The following is a 12,317-nucleotide window of genomic DNA, read 5'->3' on the forward strand; positions in this document are numbered from 1 at the left end:
TGGAGTCTATGGAGGGAACGGGAGGTGATGCCAGTGAGGAGGGAGTTGCAATAGTCAAGGCGGGAGGAGATGAAGGCATGGATGAGGGATTGAGCAGCAGGGGGGGAGAGGCAGTGTCTGACTTTGGCGATGTTGCAGAGATGAAAATATGAAGTATCTGAAGCATCTAAAGCAGGGATACTCAACTGGCGCCCCCTGTGTGGCCCGCGATGGAATTGCATTTTTTTTTTTTTTTTTTTTTTTTACAGTGCACCTGAACGCAACATGCAAGATACCCGCTGAATAAGTGTGCAAATGTTCATGTCATTCTGACCAATACTCCAGTTCTGTTATAGCATTTCAGTCTGGAATATGGAATATCTTTCAATAATCTATGATTTAGCTTCTAAATTGTCAAATACCGCCATCTGCTCGCTACCCAGGCACTTATGTATGTACTTAACCCAACTAACTTAACCTAACTAACTATCCGGTGTGCACAACATTGTCAGACTAAACTCCGGCTGACACCCCAAAAACCTACAATCCGCTGCAGAAAAATGTATATTGATTGTTTATTAACTGGCCCCTGGCCTTCTATCATTTCACGAAAGTGGCCCCCGGGCAAAGCAAGTTGAGTATCTCTGATCTAAAGGGTTCAGACAACCTGTTTTTTTCTCTCTTTACTACACCTAACAATACATCTCCCCCACCCCCACCCCCCGTCGACCAATCGATCGGCTGATGAGTTGATCGAATTTCGGTCAACCAAGCTTTTCTCTGGTTGACTGCAGCTCTACTTCAAACTGACAGACATTTTAAATTCTAGTCAACATACGTTTTTTCAAAGACATCAAAACATGATGATGTGATGGTGCAGCCATAAAAACATGGCCTCTTCTATTTTAATATGATTTAATATCAGCAGCTAGATCCATTCCTACTGTCATCACTCCTTCTTTCCTGCCTTCTTTTTCCTCTCTCTCCCTCCCCCTCTCTCTCTCTCCAGGCTGTGGAGGAATTTGGCCACTGATCAAATAGCTCAGAAAGGTTTGGGGAGAGGGAGGGGGAGGGGGAGGGGGGGCTTTAAGGGGAGGGGGGAGGGCTTTAAGGGGGGTAGGCTGAGGGGGAGGGGCTTTAAGGGGGGTAGGCTGAGGGGGAGGGGCTTTAAGGGGGGTAGGCTGAGGGGGGGGGCTTTAAGGGGGGTAGGCTGAGGTGAAGCCACAGAGAACTGAAGGTAGAGACTGTTTTCTCTCTCTGAACGTTTGACTGACATCACTCATCAGCAGCCAATCACGTACAAGCGCTGCTATACTGTAGGCATGTGGAAGTTTCAAGGAAACAGTGAGAGTGGTTGGTTAGTGTGTGTGTGTGTGTGTGTGTGTGTGTGTGTGTGTGTGTGTGTGTGTGTGTGTTACCTCAGGCAACCCCTGTTACCGTGGGAACACAGCAGTAGCACTGTTGTAAAGCACTGTAAATGTCACCCAGCGAGCGCAAAGAGTTAAAGGGATAGTTCAGATTATTTGACATGGGGTTGAGGTACTTATCAATAGGGCTGCCCCCTCCTGGTCGATTGGTCGGTCGACGTGCTCTTGGTCGACCAGATTCACGCTGGTGTTAATAATTGCATAGGAGAGATTCAATTTCATTACAAGACAAGCGATCCGGAACGAAGTAACGTGCCGCGGAAGCAAGTTGCAACACGGAGCTTTTCTAGAAGCACACAGAAAGTGATCCAGGCTAGAGACAGACAGGCTAGGCACAGTTAGCAGAAAGGAGAGCGACCAGCAGAGTGATGGAATTAACAATTAAATGGCTCAGCTATCGAGCACAAACAATGGACACGTTTCAGCACGCAGCCACCATCAGCTGGTAACGAGCTGGTAACGTTATGCAGTAGGGCTGTCACTTTTTCCCAAAATAAAATTTGAACGAACTTTAATTGCCCGAAATTCGTTCGAATATATTCGAGGTTTTTTGGTTAATAAAAAAAAAAAAAAAAAAAAAAAAAAAAAAAAAAATTTCAGTCCAGCAGCCTGTTGCACCAGCTGAACATAAGTTCTGTCTTAAGTTAGGGTGTAAAGTCCACACTAACTGCTACGTTCAAACTAGTTAGTTTGACACTAAAGTTGTGTCTTTGTTTGGTTGCACCACGGAGACGTAAGGTACATCTTAACTAGTAGACCCTAAAGTCCATACTAACCAAAATAGTGTCGCAGACAATGACGTGTACAGTATCTGTGACCAATCAGTGAAAAGCACGGTGGAAACGGTGTTTATTTACGGTTGTTTAAGTGGAGTGAAAACAGGACATGTTGCCCACCGCAAATTAGTGCTTTCATATTTCATCAACACTAATCAAATGAGAACGTTATTGAGTAACGTTCGTTTAGGTTCATATTACTGTTAACGTTTATCTGTGAGCTCTTCATCAGTATTGTAGGCTATACCACCATCCTGCCTCACTAAATTGTTGCGGTTATTTTAATTTGTATGCAGTGCTGCAGCTTGTGGGAAACAAAAGCGTGAGTCATAAATATCAAAGGGTGTAATTTATCACGGAGAGCGCGTTGCGGACGCAAAACAACGATGCGCCACGGTGCCAAGTTGCAATCCGTGCCGACTGCTATTTTACGGAGGACTTTACACCTAGTAAGACGTAGGTGTAAATTTTAAGTTCTAACTTATGCCTACGTTGTAACTATTTCACTTGGTGCAACCCAAATATTTTTAGTAGTGCGTAAACTCGGACTTAGTGAGACTTTACGTTCAAACTAGCTTACGTTTCAACTTACGCACAGCTGGTGCAACCCACTGCAGGCCACCGGGCATCAGCCCGACGTGTTAGCTTGGACGCTCACAGTCACAACACTGCCTCACAAACTTGGCTGCATCCAACTCGAGACAACTTTTCAGACCCTGGAGACAATCTTTCTCAGAAGAGACTAACGCGACAAATCTGGAGACTTTTTCTGACATGGGATTAACATTACCAGCAAGCAGCAGTTGGTTAATTTTGGTTCATAAAAAATAATAATAATAATAATATATTAATAATAATAACAAAAAAAAACAAAAAAATCTAACATTCAAATTACATTTCGAAAACGAACCCCCTCCCCCACATTCGAAGTTGCATTCGAATTTCGAATGAAAAGTGACAGCCCTATTATGCAGTAAGCACCTTATGATCAGTCTGTCCATTCCGGTAACCTTACAGCGCTGCAAATAACTTTTATTTATAATAATCAGCTATCAGGTATAGTGCGCTCAGTAGTCAGTACACTGCAAAAAATAAGAACAAAGCACACTGCAAAAAAATAAAAACAAAAACTACACTGCAAATTTATATATATTTGTTTTTGGTAGACCCCGTTTCGACCAATCGATTGGTCGGAGCTGTGGTCGATTTCTGGTCGACCAGGATAATCTTTGGTCGAGGGCAGCCCTACTTGTCAATAGGGTTGGTAGTGGTCACGAAACCCAGCACCAGTACTTTTACAACCGGTACCGTCTACAGGTACTGGATTGCAATGCAGATGTATGTGCCTCATCAACTATCAAGGTGCATAAAACAAGCGCACCTCTACAGTGACATGTCAGCTTTAGGGATGCACAAATATGAACATTTTGGCCGATAATGAATAACAGTGACCGCCCACATTTTCACATCCTGCTCCATCACACAATCCCCCATTCATTTTCTCCAGAGATGTTTAGAAAAATCCTTATATATAAAGAGTTTTAAGCCTGGAACCAAGCCAACCAGCTACCCACTGAATGACTGACCTACTAACTGTCTGACCATAAAACATTTGACTCGGATCAAAAACAAAAATATATAGATATATAGATATATATCTGAATGACGACCCCGCCAACAACGATGCCATCGACCCTGGACATCGTGATGATTCAAATAACTTTCAACTCGGGTTCCGAGTTTAAAGTTCCGCGGTCTGAGTTGTCTTGAATGCAGTAACAGATAACGTGTTGTAGCTGTCTCACACACTTTGTAACGACACCGCCTAGACATGTTTTAACGTTAGCTGTGTTTGCATGCCACCATTGACCACAACTCCCACCGCAAATGCCTCATGTGTTTTACATCATCAATGTGTTTTATGATTAGGGCTGGGTTAAAAAAAAAAAAACGATATATCGATATTGAATCGATATTCATGTGAAGGAACAATTATCGATACATAAATCCCAGTATCGATCTTTTAAAATCAAAGCAGATGTGTGGCGGCATTTCAAAAAGCAGGAAGGCAGTGAAGAAGAGCTGGACAAAAGCAACGCCGTACAAAGATCTGCGTCCGTACAGCGTTGTAGAAAACGTTGGCTTCCGGAGCCTCGTTAAGTCACTTGAACCACGCTACGTGCTACGTGCTACGTGCTACCGTCACGCAAACAACTAAGTGAAGTGGCAATCAATCCCAAAGCTGCATGAAGAGGTGAAAAAGAACGTCTCAACTTCACTGAAGTCAGCAGAGAGAGGCTCTATAACTTGCGACAGCTGGACATCCAGAGCTACGGATTTGTATGTTCGTACGTTGTATTAACTGAATAAGTATAACTGTACATTACTTCTTTATTACATCCTTCTATAAGCATCAAGAAGCTCCTTTTTTCTATTTTCTGTTGTATAGTGGAAATCTAAATGTGTTTGGCTTCTCACAGAAGACTGTAAAGAAAGATAAGATGTTGAATGACTATGTTGGTGATGTTTAAATAAAAAAGAATTACATGATGTAACTGCTTGCTTTATGGTCAATTCTTAACTCATTGAGTGCCAGCCACTTTTGGAGAACGGATGCTCCCAGTGCCAGAGTTTTCAGAGCGTTTTCAGTGATTTCTCGAGGCCCACAGAATATTGTGTGATATTACTATGTAAACACCGAACACGCACAAGAACGAGCTGGCTCTATTGTATCATCAGCAAAAAAAAGTTTATTGATACCATTTTCCGTTCTTTAGTTATGAGCCGGAGAAGATAGGTTGTTTTCAGCGTTTTCAGGCTTTTCAAATTATTAGCTGAGATAATCCGCCTTTTGTGAAATGCAGCATTTCAAGCACATTCACTGAGTCTGAAGATAATATTTTCTGATGTAGTGACGTAGTTGTTGTGTGATGCCCTGCGTGCCCCACCCCCCTCCCCCCCTCCCCCCGTAAACTCCTCCCCACACTGCACACAGCCTCACGCAACCATTATATTTTCGGAGTGCTGCGTTTGTGTGCTGCTGTCGGCTCTCAGCGCCACAGCAGGGAAGAGCCAACCCGGATTGCTGAATGGTTTGGCGTCAGGGGCTGCTTTCCTGGCTGCTAATCGGGTGGAGAAACTATACAGACAGACAGACAGACAGACAGGGACAGAGGGGCTCAGTTGTGAGCGCGGATTGACTCCTGTTCGGAGCCAATGTCAGCTCCCGCGACAGAGCAAATGGCTCTGGGAGCATGCATCGGTTTGTCTTTGATCCACGGCTTTTAGGCTGTTTCTCGGACCTGTCTCTAATCTGGACTGCACCGAGCAAGCACTGTCGCCACCTAATGAGTCCGTAAAATAGGTTATACACCTTCAATACCTACAATAATTGGACAGGAGATGCAGGGGGCTTTGATCGATGCCCCACCGTCAAAAAACGCATTGGACGTCTTTCGACGTCCATGGCACTCTACGTCACTATTTAATTGGACGTCCTTCGACGTCCATGGCACTCAATGAGTTAATGTAAATATTATTATTGTTATTATTTTTTAATACTGCACCAGGTTAGAGGGTTCCTTGTACAATTTACAGCATTAGTTATTTGAGAATCTCTTCCATTATCAAAGCAAAACTGGTATTGTAACTAAAATATCGATATCGATATCGAATTGTATCGGAAATCGTATCGACTTGGGACCTTGTGTGTCGGAATCGTATCGTATCGGGAAGTCAGAGGCGATACCCAGCCCTATTTATGATCGACACATAAAAGCATTATTGGAATTCTCCGAACTCATATTTAGGCTGAAAATCTGCCGATTTACGAAACGCTTGCAGATCGATTGAACCGTCCCTTAGTCTGGTGGATCTCAGAGCAGAACACTAACAGATACCAGGCTCCTCCCCTTTGAGAGAGTCTGGATGCCAGGGTCCTCTCTCCAGGAATTTGTCCCTGAGGAATTTGGGAACAAATACCTCAGAGAGGTTAGAGAGAGGAGGAGGGGGAGAGGAGAAGAGGGGGATGAGAGGAGGAGTCTTGAAGGAGGTGTTTGCTCACAGAAGCCTCCTTGTCCCCCTCTGTCTCTCTGGCTTTCCTTACCACCTTCACTATACTAACTCTCTCTCTCTCTCTCCCCCCAACACACACACACACAGCTGTCCAAACCTCAGCACCCACCCCCCCCCCACCCCCCAAAACACACACACACGCGCACACACACACACACACCAACCCCCCAACACACACACACACTCCACAGTCAAGCGAAGGGCTGACATGCATCCATCAGAATTCAGATGTTGTAGTTTTCATGGTTATTCACCTTATGTTGCCACGCCCACTTTTTCTCCGTGTCAGACGCAATTGTATTTGTTCTTCCGGTTCAGCGTTAGCCGGCCGGCCGGTTGCGTTGTAAACTGTAAACTATGAATGAAGTTTGGCAACATTCAGCAGCTACACTGCGACCAACTTCAGTGACACGTTCATAGTGTTACTGCTGCGAGGAGCCGATGGCTGTACCCGGTCGCCATTTAACGTGAGTTACAAAAGCACGTCAACAGTGTTTTCTCACTGCCAGTAGCCTACAGTAGCCTACAGTGGCCTACAGTAGCCTACAGTAGCCTACAGTAGCCTACAGTGGCCTACAGTAGCCTACAGTAGCCTACAGTAGCCTACAGTGGCCTACAGTGGCCTACAGTGGCCTACAGTAGCCTACAGTAGCCTAACTACAGTAGGGTTTGACAGATACTAGCTAGTCCGAGGCAGGATAAAGCTAGCAACAATTTTAGCCAGCAACAATTTTTGGGTTAGGTTGTCCGACCGGTCACACAGCTCACACCTTGCTCACAATTTCCAATAGGCATTATTCTGATAAACTGGTCACATATTTGGAATGTTACGTTCTCATCCGAAAAAATATTCAAACTTAAAAAAAAAAAAAAAAAAATGCTTGAAAACAGCTTTTTGGCAAGTCTAAAAATGATAAAGGTGGGAATAATCTACTTCCGGGTCTAAAACGGAACAACGATTACAAAATGACGTTATGCGGAAGCGTCCTTATATGTGCAAATAAGATGAATAAAGCGGTAGCAGCCTTTAAAAGCAGGAAGACAACACTGTATGCCATGTAAGAGATAATCAACTTCTACTACAGGTGTACGTTAAAGTATTTTAATGCACGACATGGAGGCGAGGTTGCCTCCGCGAAGTGCATTAAAATAGTTTAACGTACATCTAGGAGTTGATTATCCCGTTTATACCATGGTAATTTGCCAACAATATAAAATAAAAGCATTCACAAATTATGGTGCAAGTTTAGCAATCAAAACCTTAAGATTTTCACAAGCCATAACTAGCAACACTTGGGGAACTGAATAATCATAATACCAAAATGTTGACTTCGATACCGATACCAAGTTTAGTATCACGATACTCGATACTGATACGATACTCGATACCCAATGGATAAGAAACAGAATGTCCACAAGGTTAATCACATTCACAAATTCAAGGTTTAGTAACACCCTTAACAACAGTCACGGTGGGATTGAAGGACACCTTTTGAAATGTGTCTCTCTGGTGTTAGAAGACCACCATATTACCTGAATGAATAACTAACTGAATGTTATGAATGTAATGAAGAATAACGCCATATTAATATGCCTCTATGTATCTCTTAATACCATATTTCTCTTTATCCTCTTTACAAATGATATAGCCATGTACATTGCACTCTTCACAACATCCTGTGCTATCAGTCAATGTGTGAGACAGATCCTTTGCCTGTCTCATAGAAAATAGAAACACAATAGAACAAGGCTAGGTTGAACCTAGCAGCATATGGCCGGCGTGGGAAGCGTTGATGAGCCTGTTGTCAGCCAACGTGGCTGGTCGGTTTGAAATGGTACCAGCCAGGCACATTTGTTTACCAGGCAGGCATATTTTGTTACCCCACTTTTGTGTGTCTGTCTAACAACTAATTAATGGCGGGGGGGAGGGTGTTTACGATGATGAAAAATGTGAAAATGGAAAAGACTGTGAAACTCAATTGCTCTAAAAATGGCCTACTTCCACCAATAAAATGTGATGACAAAGAATTATCCAGCAGTGCAGTTTTCTTTATCCAGCAAAGAGAACACCATAAATGGTCAAATTCAGACACTTTTGAGTGAAAGGCGAACGGTCACTGCAAAACAAGCATTGACGAGCAGGCGTGTGTGTGTGTGCTATATAATTGTGTTTGTAGATGTGCATGTGCTCATGTATATGAGCACATACTAGAGATGAGCACTATACTCATACTAATACTAATACTTTACTAGACATGAGCACATACTAGAGATGAAACAGTATGAACATTTCACATCACGATTATCGTGACCAAAATTATCACGGTTATCGTATTATCACGGTATTCGTAAAAAATTGCTAAAAAAGTACTGAGAGACTCACTGAAATCATTTTACGACGTTTTATATTGAAAACTCAGACCCAAAAAGGATTGAGATACTGACTGAAATCAATTCTCGAAGGCTGCACGTTTGCATCTGGGAGACTGTTGCCAACTTTGGTTGATGATGGACAGTATTTTTGTTTTGTTTTTCAACGCACTCTAATCACGGTACCACGGTTTTAATGATAATGAAAATTTGAACCGGTACGGTTATCGTAAGGAATTTTATCACGGTTATCATTCAAACCGGTTATCGTTACATCCCTAATATATACTATGTGTTTTGTTGTATTTTTGTTATGTCACCTGTTTACAGGGTACAGTCTGGTCACCCTTAGGTGATGATCTCTCTTTTGAATCGAAATCGAATATGAATTGAATTACTTGAAGTTTGCCCTGGTATGTTACCACTTTTTTTATGCTGCTCTTATTGAATCTGCATCCCTGTGACGATGTTGTACATGTTTCTATAATTGTAAATTAATAAAAAAGATTAATATGAAAAAGACTGGAAATCCTGTGTAAAATCGGGGGAATTATCTTAGTGATTTATTTATTTTTTCAGTATTGTTTAGACAGCTCTGGTCTAGTCAAGCAGCACTTTTGTGCATCAATATTGTCAATTTGGGACATTTTGTTTTTGAATAAAATTGTTGAAATAAAATCCATGCATTTGTTTTTATCCGTTTAATCGATTAATCAAAGAAACAATCCACAGATTAATCGATTATCAAAATAATGGTTAATTGCAGCCCTACTGTGCTGTTTGATTAAACAGCTGTGCAGGTTGGGCAGCAGATGAATTTACAACATGTGATTAGACTTGAGCCGGACTACGTGGACGGTTTTAACGCACACCTGCCGGCCAATCAGAAATGAGTATTCACCCAGACCATGGTATAAATCACAATACCATAACATCTACCATGCTGTCTAGTCTCATATCCCATCTAGGGCTGTCCCAAACGATTATTTTCTTATTGATTAATCTAACGATTATTTTTTCGATTAGTCGATTAATCTAACGATTATTTTTTAATTATTTTTTTTATTATATAACAATACATTTACCCAAAACAATTAAATAACCAAAAACTTCTCAATTTCAGTATTTTATTTAACCATATCATTCTCTTTAACAGTCCAACATAAAATCTCTCAAATAAAATTAAAGCAAGAGCTTGTCCTCAAATAAAATGAATATAGTGCAATTCAAAATAAAATAGTAGAATAAATTGAATATATTCAAGTCACTTTCAGGAGGAATACCAAAAACCTTGTGCAATGTCAACTGAGTTTAGCAGCAGTCCAACATAAAATCATCATCTTACAGTACAATGGTGTGCAATTTTCAGTAACAGTGCTCTTAATTTTGGAGAAAGACAAAATGCTCCATGTAAGATGGTCACACATGATACAGACACAAGACTGTGTCTGTAGCATCCACACCCAACATGGGGCTTGGCTTGCACCAACTGGTCTTAACTATGCCTGGTCGTAACTACGTCGGTTAAGACCAGTCTTTAGAGTGGACTACCGTAGGGCTGCACGATTAATGGTATTTTCATCGTCATCGCGATATGAAAATGCGCGATGAACACATCGCAAAAGTCACGTGTTATCGCAAAAAAAAAATTACAGTGCACCTGAACGCAACATGCAAGATACCGGCTGAATAAGTGTCCAAATATTCATGTCATTCTGGCCAATACTCCACTTCTGTTAGAACATTTCAGTCTGGAATATGGAATATCTTTCAATAATCGTTATGACTAAAAGGCTAAAAGTAATCTCATGTGTAAGAAATGACTGTTCTACATTGAAGTAAAAATGTAAATAATTAACTTGTTGGTTTTGGATATTTTTTAGCTTCAAGAGTGCATTTTTGTTCGTATGACCCTCAACACAGGCTTTGAGAATCCCGTGCCACTTACTGATACATATGCTTAAATTAACACACTCATATTGCAAAATGAATTTAGGCCCTCACTGTAATACTTCAGAAGTTGAATTTGAAGTTCAGCATTAATACATTTGTCATTTTTTGTCTTAGATTTACCTTTGTGTGTTATTGCAATATAAAACTACATAATTGAGAATCGATTCTAGATTCTGGAATCGAGAATCGTTGGAATCGAGAATTGATTCTGGAATCGGATCGTGACCCCAGGAATCGGAATCGGATCGGATCGTGGCTTAGCCGGATCGGAGCACCCCTACCCATTAATATTTTTGTTTATAGCATTTTTTTATTTATCGCAGGTCATATCGTCATCGCAATATTGAACAGTGTTATCGCACATCGGAGCTTTTCCTCATATCGTGCAGCCCTAGACTACTGCACCAACAGGGCTATTACTTCTGGTCTTAACTACACTGGTCGTAGCGATGCGCGTCCATGTGAAAGCATGGGAATGCCCACTGGAATGCGGCACACGACCTGTTTAGAAGAGTGTGCTGACGTCAAATGACGCTGCGCTGATGGGTAAGTGCTAATGTTAGCGGCTAACTGTTACTTGTTGTTACTTTAAATGGCAGTAAAACGCCACTGAATGACCAAATTGATTTAACTTTTAACCATTTCCATTTCCACTTTCCATATGGACCCCCAGTATTGGTTAGTTGTTTATAACGTGACTATATTGATAACGTTTATGTACTCCGGTTTCCAGTTTATAACTCGGGTCTACAGCCAGAGTGTTGTCGCTATTGCGCAACACACAGATTCAGCCCGCAAACCGGAGTACGTTATAACGTTATAAATATAGTCACGACGTTAAGAACTAACCAATGCTGGGGGTCCGTGGAAATCGAAATGGTTAAAAGTTAAATCAATTTGGTCATTCAGTGGCGTTTTACTGCCATTTAAAGTAACGACAAGTAACAGTTAGCCGCTAACATTAGCCACACGTGACGCGTCGAAGCACGTAGCGTGCGTCGACGTAATTACGTAGTCGACGTCATCGATTACGTCGACTCGCTGGGACAGCCCTAATCACATCATATTCATATCATATCTCTATATTGCCCAGTCCCACACAACAAGAGCTGCCAGCAGATCACACAGAGAGACATGGTGTTACATCAGAGAAGAGGAGAGGGAGTTGTTAGCAGGATGAAAGCAGGCAGCAGTTCTGACCTGCTGACCTGCTGAACTAAACATCCTCACTAAAATGCACAGTCATCATTACTATGCTTCATTATTTAATGATGAGATGACCCCCCCCCCCACACACACACACACACACACAGATACACATACACACACACACGCACACGCACACGCACACGCACACACACAGACACAGACACAGACACACACACACACACACACACACACACACACACACACACACACACACACACACACACACACATTTGTGAAGTGTTGTGAGTAACGTTAGGATCCTTTAGAGGAGAAGAGGGATATAAGAAATTCTGCTCAGCATTTCTAATTGAATCCATCTCTTTCAAAAAAGAAATAATACTAACTAATAGACATCTCTATGATACAACTTAATCACATACAGTAGGAAATAATAGCATATACTGTGGTGTTTGTCATTTCAGCAGGGTCTGCCTCCAGATGTAAAACAGAAACTATTAGATATAAATGATCATATCAGTATATTTCTGTTGTGCATGTAGGTGGTTGTTGGACGATTTTAGTTTTTACC

The 12,317-nt window shown here is 41.7% G+C and overlaps 1 protein-coding gene across 1 annotated transcript in view; it reads right to left on the bottom strand.

Moving 5' to 3' along the window:
- The window catches only part of plod3 (procollagen-lysine, 2-oxoglutarate 5-dioxygenase 3), a 53,190-nt gene that overhangs the window by 40,025 nt on the left and 848 nt on the right, over positions 1-12,317 (bottom strand). The gene's annotated exons all lie outside the window — the stretch shown is intronic.

The sequence above is a fragment of the Poromitra crassiceps genome, assembly GCF_964638095.1.
Source record: "Poromitra crassiceps genome assembly, chromosome: 7".
Lineage (NCBI taxonomy): Eukaryota > Metazoa > Chordata > Actinopteri > Beryciformes > Melamphaidae > Poromitra > Poromitra crassiceps.